The 6,921-nt window shown below is 41.1% G+C and overlaps 1 non-coding gene across 1 annotated transcript; it reads left to right on the top strand.

Moving 5' to 3' along the window:
• The first annotated feature begins 624 nt into the window (after positions 1-624).
• On the top strand, positions 625-726 carry LOC145786049 (U6 spliceosomal RNA). Its single transcript, XR_014291267.1, has one exon. It is a non-coding gene; the product is annotated as a U6 spliceosomal RNA (small nuclear RNA).
• The last annotated feature ends 6,195 nt before the right edge of the window (positions 727-6,921 follow it).

The following is a 6,921-nucleotide window of genomic DNA, read 5'->3' as shown; positions in this document are numbered from 1 at the left end:
GCGGGCCGCACTAATAAAATTTTATGTAGGTTGACGCTTATGCTAGAAAAGAACGCATTTCGTACCCAGTATCCAGCGTTACATGTTGTTCATATTTATGTTAGAATACCGCAGCAACAAAATTAATCGAACAAAGCAACTGCCAGGCCAAGCTTCTTTTACAACACTTTTGACTTTTTTAACAATGCCTAATAAACGAGGCCACTTGTTTTGTGCACTTATAGCGAGGCGAGCGGTTTCATCAAAATATTCATCGCCAAGCAAGAGTGGTGTTGTTACTTCGCAAAAGATATCTTGCAATTAACAGTTTCAGTAAACAAGGAAATGTTTGACACATCGAAATACAGGCAACAACAGTGACCTGCAAACATATCAGCGAAAAAGAGGCTCCAATAACATGGAAAAAGAAACCAGGTACCATGAAACAAACGCTTGGGGAAATCACCGAAAAATTGTAATTCTATCGTAATTCATGAACAGTCTTCTTTCTAAAAAAGCAATGATTTGGTTTTTCATCCTTTTTGTGAGAGTCTATAAAACCGTCTTTCCTTTATTATTGACAACTCCCACTTACGGTGCTTATCAGCATGGCAAGAATTGTTGATTAACAACATTTTGCAATACTTTCTTCGGCAGAACATATACTAAAATTGGAACGATACAGAGAAGATTAGCATGGCCCTGCGCAAGGATGACACGCAAAATCGTGAAGCGTTCCATATTTCTTAAAAAAAAAAAAAAAAAAAAGTTTTGCGATACTAAGCTAAATATTTTCATAATACAATTAGAAAACGTCTTTAAATTTATATATAATATTTTGCCAATTTATTATAAATTGAGTTGGCACACCGACCTATTTTGCCAACAAAAACTTGCATAAAGGGCATACTGCTCAGGAAACACAATAACGGTGAAACGCACACTAGTGTTTAGGCCTACATGGCAATTGCAAACTTAAAATAAGCAACCCTATGCTCACAGACAATTTCGAAATTCGAAAACAGACGTTTTAATCAACCACTGGGGCAGTGTGGCTGGACATCGCATTGGAATAACTTTAAGCAACCCCCACCAAGAACTATAATCTTATTGGTTGGTCGGTGGAATCGTATGCAAAGCGAAAATATGCTTCCCGGAAAGTATTTTTTGCCTTCATGCTCTTTAACTCCTTAAGAAAAGTATTTTTTGTTATACTTGTACGCTGATACCTTCCGCGGGCCGCAGCGATACAGCGTGGCGGGCCGCATGCGGCCCGCGGGCCGCCATTTGGTGACCCCTGCCATATACGATATGAGAATGTACCAGTGCGTAGTATAATTGTAATAATGTTTTGTTTGGAAGAATGTATTTGAGTTTCGACAATATCCCTACAGATATAGAAAGTTTCTTGTGGAGCATATTAATATGAGGTTCAAAATTTAGACCATTGTCAAAAATAATGCCAAGGTATTTGGCAAACTTAACTTGTTCGATCTGAACACAATTATAAAGTACATTGATATCTTCTGGGTAGCTGCATTTTTTAGGAGGGATTACAATGACATTTGATTTGGAAGGATTGATAACTAATTTATTGGCATTAATCCAGTTCTTGATGTTAAGTAATTCAGACGATATTTCCTTTTCTAAGTAGGTTAGATTAGGAGCGTTAATTACCAGGCAGGTATCGTCTGCGAAAAGTCTTGGAACAGAAGACGTGCAGTTTGGTAAGTCGTTTACGTACAATAAAAACAGTAATGGACCCAGCGTTGAACCCTGAGGTACACCGTGTGTTATGCATCTCTGTTCAGATTCCTGTTCATTAATCGCGACATACTGCATTCTGTCTTTTAGGTAGGAGGAGAATAATTCGTTTGCTGTACCTCGGATTCCATAGTGGTTGAGTTTGTATAGTAGAATGGGATGGTATACTGTGTCAAAGGCTTTTTTGAGATCCAAGAGAACCAAACCTGTGTACAGGTTGCTTTTTACGTGTTCATAGGTGGCACTAATAATATCAATAGCGGCATATGAAGTAGAGGAGCCAGACCGAAATCCAAATTGCGTAGGAGCAAGGACAGAATGTTTGTCTAGAAAGGAAGATACCCTTTTATATATGAGCTTTTCCAAAATTTTTTCGAAAGACGATAAAAGGGAGATAGGTCTATAATTATTTACCTCAAGTTTGTCTCCAGATTTGAAGACGGGTACAACTTTGGCAAGTTTAAATGTATCAGGGAAAATACCGAACTGAAAGGAATAGTTAATAAGATTTGAGAAGGGCAGGGCAATAATCACGGAGGCGATCTGTATGAAATATGCTGAGATGCTGAAATATGCTGAAACTTGCTAGGTCCGTCGGTATCTATTGTCTAAATTGAATATCTTGGAGTAACTACAGACCATCAACTTTCGTTTAAAACCCCACATCGATGATCTGAAATCGAAACTTGCTAGGTCCGTCGGTATCTATTGTCTAAATTGAAATCTTTCATTCTTCCGAAAACCAAACTTCAATTAACTTATATCACTCGGTTGTGCATCTCCATATACAATACGCAATAACAATATGGGGTTCCACTTTTAAGACACATGTCGACAAATTCCAAGCATTCCAAAACAAAGCAATAAAAATCGTTGCGGAGGTAGATGGTTGGATCACGTGACTCCATATTTCAAAACAACTATATCAGGCCTGGCCAACCAGCGGCTCGCGAGCCGCATGCGGCTCTTTGCCCGGTATTATGCGGCTCTTTCGTTCATATTGTATTTGTGTTTTTTAGGAATTAGCAAAAACAAAACATAGAGACTTAGCTTTATTACCGAAAAATGCTCAAGAAAACATGATCTTATCCTTTTGCTATGCCACCAGACAGCACCATTTTACAGGAATATTTATACCCACATTTTTGGTGAAAATGCTCTCAGAATGCACCAAATTCAAAGTAATTTTTTAAAAATTTCTGGGGTAGGCCCCCCAGACGCTTGGTGTCGCCTTTGCCAAAAACGCCGTCGGGCTTTGCCCACCGGCCGTCAAACCCCCTTTCTAAATTCCTGGCTACGCTACTGCCAATGTGTATGATGTGGCTCTTTGTGGTTAACACAGTAAGAAATGAGGCTCCTAGTCTCTGACTGGTTGGCCACCCCTGAACCATGGCCACCTAAAGATACGGCCTGATTTGTCACATTTTGCACAAATTTCCAGGTTTTTCTAACTTTGGGCAAACGTTTAAATAAATTTTTCTAAAAATTAGATTTTTACGCTTTCTTTATTCTTTTCCCCAGATGACACAATAGGTTTTAACATTCTCACATGTTGAAAAACAAAGAAAATTTGATTTTGTAGATTTTAGTCAGACTGTTAATTTTCAAATAACAGTCTGATTTTGCGTTTTTCAACTTACTTTTTCTTACTTGCTACTGCTTCCCCACGGTAACAAAAAAGTTTTTTGTCATTAGGAAACCGCAAAAAGTAAAAACATCTCAAAAAATGTCAGTCAAGCACTAGCAGTAGCTATAATCAAAATCTGCAAAATGTAACAAATCAGGCCGCATCTCCAGGTGGCCATGCCTGAACTAAATTTTCTTAAAATAAATAATTTGTTTAAACTCGAAACTGCAAAAGTAATGCATAAATATGAAAACAATTCACTACCATGTAATTTTTCTAACTATTTTAAAAAGACAAAAGTTGTTCATTTTTGCGTTACCAGAAATGCAATTGACATGTGTAATTTTTATGTTCCTCAATAGGCTACTCATCTTCAACTTCAAAGCTTCAATCAACGTAGCTTCAAACATAAAGGTGTGGAAATTTGGAACTCAATCCCGTTGGAAATGAGAAAAAATTCACATAACTCATTTAAATAGGCTACCATTATAAAAAAATTCTCCTATCATATTACTAATGTTGATAGCTTATTCAGGCCTAGCCTAAGATCTCTTATTAGGTGACTCGTATTGTGTTCATTTCAGCAACTGTAAACTTATGTTTCAATTCTTTTGATTCGTTTGTTTCTTTTATTTTTAATTTGTTACCGGTACCTTTTCTTTTGTTGGGGATGGCTGCTTGACTAGAAAACCTTCCAGGTCACTTCGCAGCCACCTGGTTGCAGTATCCACACATTCTATGTGATCGTTTGTGCTATTTGACTTTGCTTTGAATGTGTGTATTTATACTCGCAACAAAATAAACGCCAATCAATCAATCAATACGGAGTTCTGATGATCCCTCTTTTATGGTGAAACAGGCTGTCAAGGGTTTAGAGAGTAATAAGCAGTGATGTACGCGCATCCAAAAAACATTGACGCCGTCAGCGTTAACGCAAACGTTCGAAAAACCATACGCCGTATGCGTCAACGCAACTTGTAAAAAAAGTTGGTGGCGTCAACGTCAGCGCATACACTAGCGTAAACTAATTTTGTTTGCTAGGTGCCAAACATTCACACGGTATAAACCACTCGAAACAAACAAGTTTTATTTTGAATTTCCACGAAGAAACACAAGCATCTGAAAGTGTTCATCTGACATTTTTTAGTGTTTGGATTTCAATATGTCTTTGCCCATTGAAAACATTCTTTCAACTGCAGCGATGGAAGGTATTGGCGTGTTGTAGCGAAAAAAATACATTAAAAAGTATGCGTTGACGCTATGCGCTAAAAAAACGCGAAAACTTTACGGCGTAGCCTCAAGCGCAAGCTATCCATAAAAATGTGGTCGCAAGCGTTAGCGTAAACAAAAAGTCTACGCCGCAAGTATGCGGCGTAGAATTTGCGGCGTATACGTACATCTCTGGTAATAAGTAGGCTATATTTGATTTATTACGCTCTGCTTGGCTTTTTGCTTGGCATTGAGCACTTTTTGTAGTATTAATAGTAGGCTATTTATTGTTTATTCAAGGACCATATTAATGAAAACAATAGTTTTGTTTACTCTATTTGTAAGAATTTCCATTTTGCAAGGTAATCAGTCTAGGGGTGAATCAGTCTTACCTTTTTTATTTTTATTAAAAGAGAATAGTAAAAAAAGCAAAGCTACTTAAGCATAATATCTGATGTTGTGTTGTCTGGACCGAAATGAAAATAGGGTATATGCTACTCATTGGCGATACCAAGAAACACTCTGCTATTATTATCAGTGCTCACTGCCACGAGGCAAAAAGGAAGGCCGGCGCTGTCTTTCTAGACCTCACAGCTGCCTACGATACCGTATGGCATCGCGGCCTTACTTACAAGCTGCTTCGCCTGCTTCCTGACCGACATATGGTCCATATGATTATGGAACTTGTCAGGAATCGAAGCTTCACCCTCACCACCGGCAACCCACGGCGAAGCAGACTGAGACGCCTGAAAAACGGCGTCCCACAGGGATCGGTCCTGGCTCCACTTCTTTTCAACATCTACACCCACGACCTGCCAACCACGGTCTCCGCAAAATACGCTTATGCGGACGATCTGGCAATTCTCCACTCCACAAAGTCGTGGGAAAATCTAGAAGACACCCTGAGCCAGGACATGCAAACCATCTCAGCTTATCTCCAGAACTGGCGACTGAAACTCAGCGAAACCAAAACTGTGGCGGCAGCTTTCCACCTACACAATCGGGAAGCTGATCGTGAGCTACATGTCCACAACAACGGAAAACCTCTGTCCTTCTGCCCCGAGCCAAGGTACCTTGGGGTGACACTAGACAGATCGCTCACATACCGCCACCATTTGGTGTCACTGCGCAAGAAACTGACATCCCGCGCTGCATTACTGAAGCGCCTGGCAGGCTCTAGCTGGGGGGCGAGGGCTGATACTTTGCGTATAGCAGCCTTAGCCCTTGTCTACTCTTCAGCAGAGTACTGTGCACCTGTCTGGTGCCGCAGTGCTCACTGCCACAACATCGACACTGCCATAAACAGCGCCCTGCGCACAGTGACCGGATGCCTGCGTCCCACACCATTGGACAATCTCCCCATTCTCGCTGGCATCCAACCTGCTGAGCTTCGTCGCGAAGAAGCCACTCTGTCCCTCGGTCGACGGGCACTGGAGCCTAATCATCTTCTCCACCACAAGATCTCTGCCTTCCCAAGCGGGCACCCCCGCCGACTGAAATCAAGACACCCATTCGTGCCAGCCGCTCGGCTTCTGATCAACGAAGCTGATGAACAAGACATCTCTGCGGCTACTTGGGCGGACCATAAATGGAATTCTGAATGGAGGTCAAGCACCACCAGACTCCATTCATTCATCCCCGACGCCGACACACGCCCAATCGGCCTGACACTACAGAGACAGGCGTGGGTGCGCCTCAACCGTCTCCGTACGGGCGTCGGCCTTTTCCGCTCAACCATGCACCAATGGGGAATGGCCTCTTCCTCCTCCTGTGAATGTGGTGCCGAGGAACAGACCGCAGACCACATCATCAATGACTGTACCATCTTCAAGCCACCTAACGGAGTGGAAGGTCTGCGCGTCATGGATGATGAAACTAAAGACTGGCTGCTCTCTAGCAGCCTTCCAGTGTAGTCCGGGAACATCGTGAATCTGGGGTGGTAAAAGGATAGACCCTCGGCCCCAGAAGCTCAGACGACGACGATCATTTTTTTCTTCTTACGCTCAAACATGTGCAGAAAACTTATAAAAAAATGTTCATTAACTATGTGATCTTGGTAATGAGCTGCTAGTGCTATATTGTGTATTTATCAGCTGCCATCTACTGGCTAGAACTAACAGTAGGGTAATAATAAAAGTTATATATATGCCAAAATACACTGATACATTGATACACTGAAGTAACCTATCTGAAAATAACCTGTGGTCGCTTCGGCTTAAAAGAAACCCTTTACTTTTATACGATTTTTTACTTACTAAAGCCCAGTGATATACGCGCATACAAAAAATATTGACGCCGTCAGTGTAAACGCAAACGTTCGAAAAACCATACGCCGTATGCGT

The sequence above is a fragment of the Aplidium turbinatum genome, chromosome 16, assembly GCF_918807975.1.
Source record: "Aplidium turbinatum chromosome 16, kaAplTurb1.1, whole genome shotgun sequence".
Classification (NCBI taxonomy): domain Eukaryota; kingdom Metazoa; phylum Chordata; class Ascidiacea; order Aplousobranchia; family Polyclinidae; genus Aplidium; species Aplidium turbinatum.
Note: the sequence above shows the minus strand (reverse complement) of the source record. Positions and strands in the feature narration are given on the sequence as shown.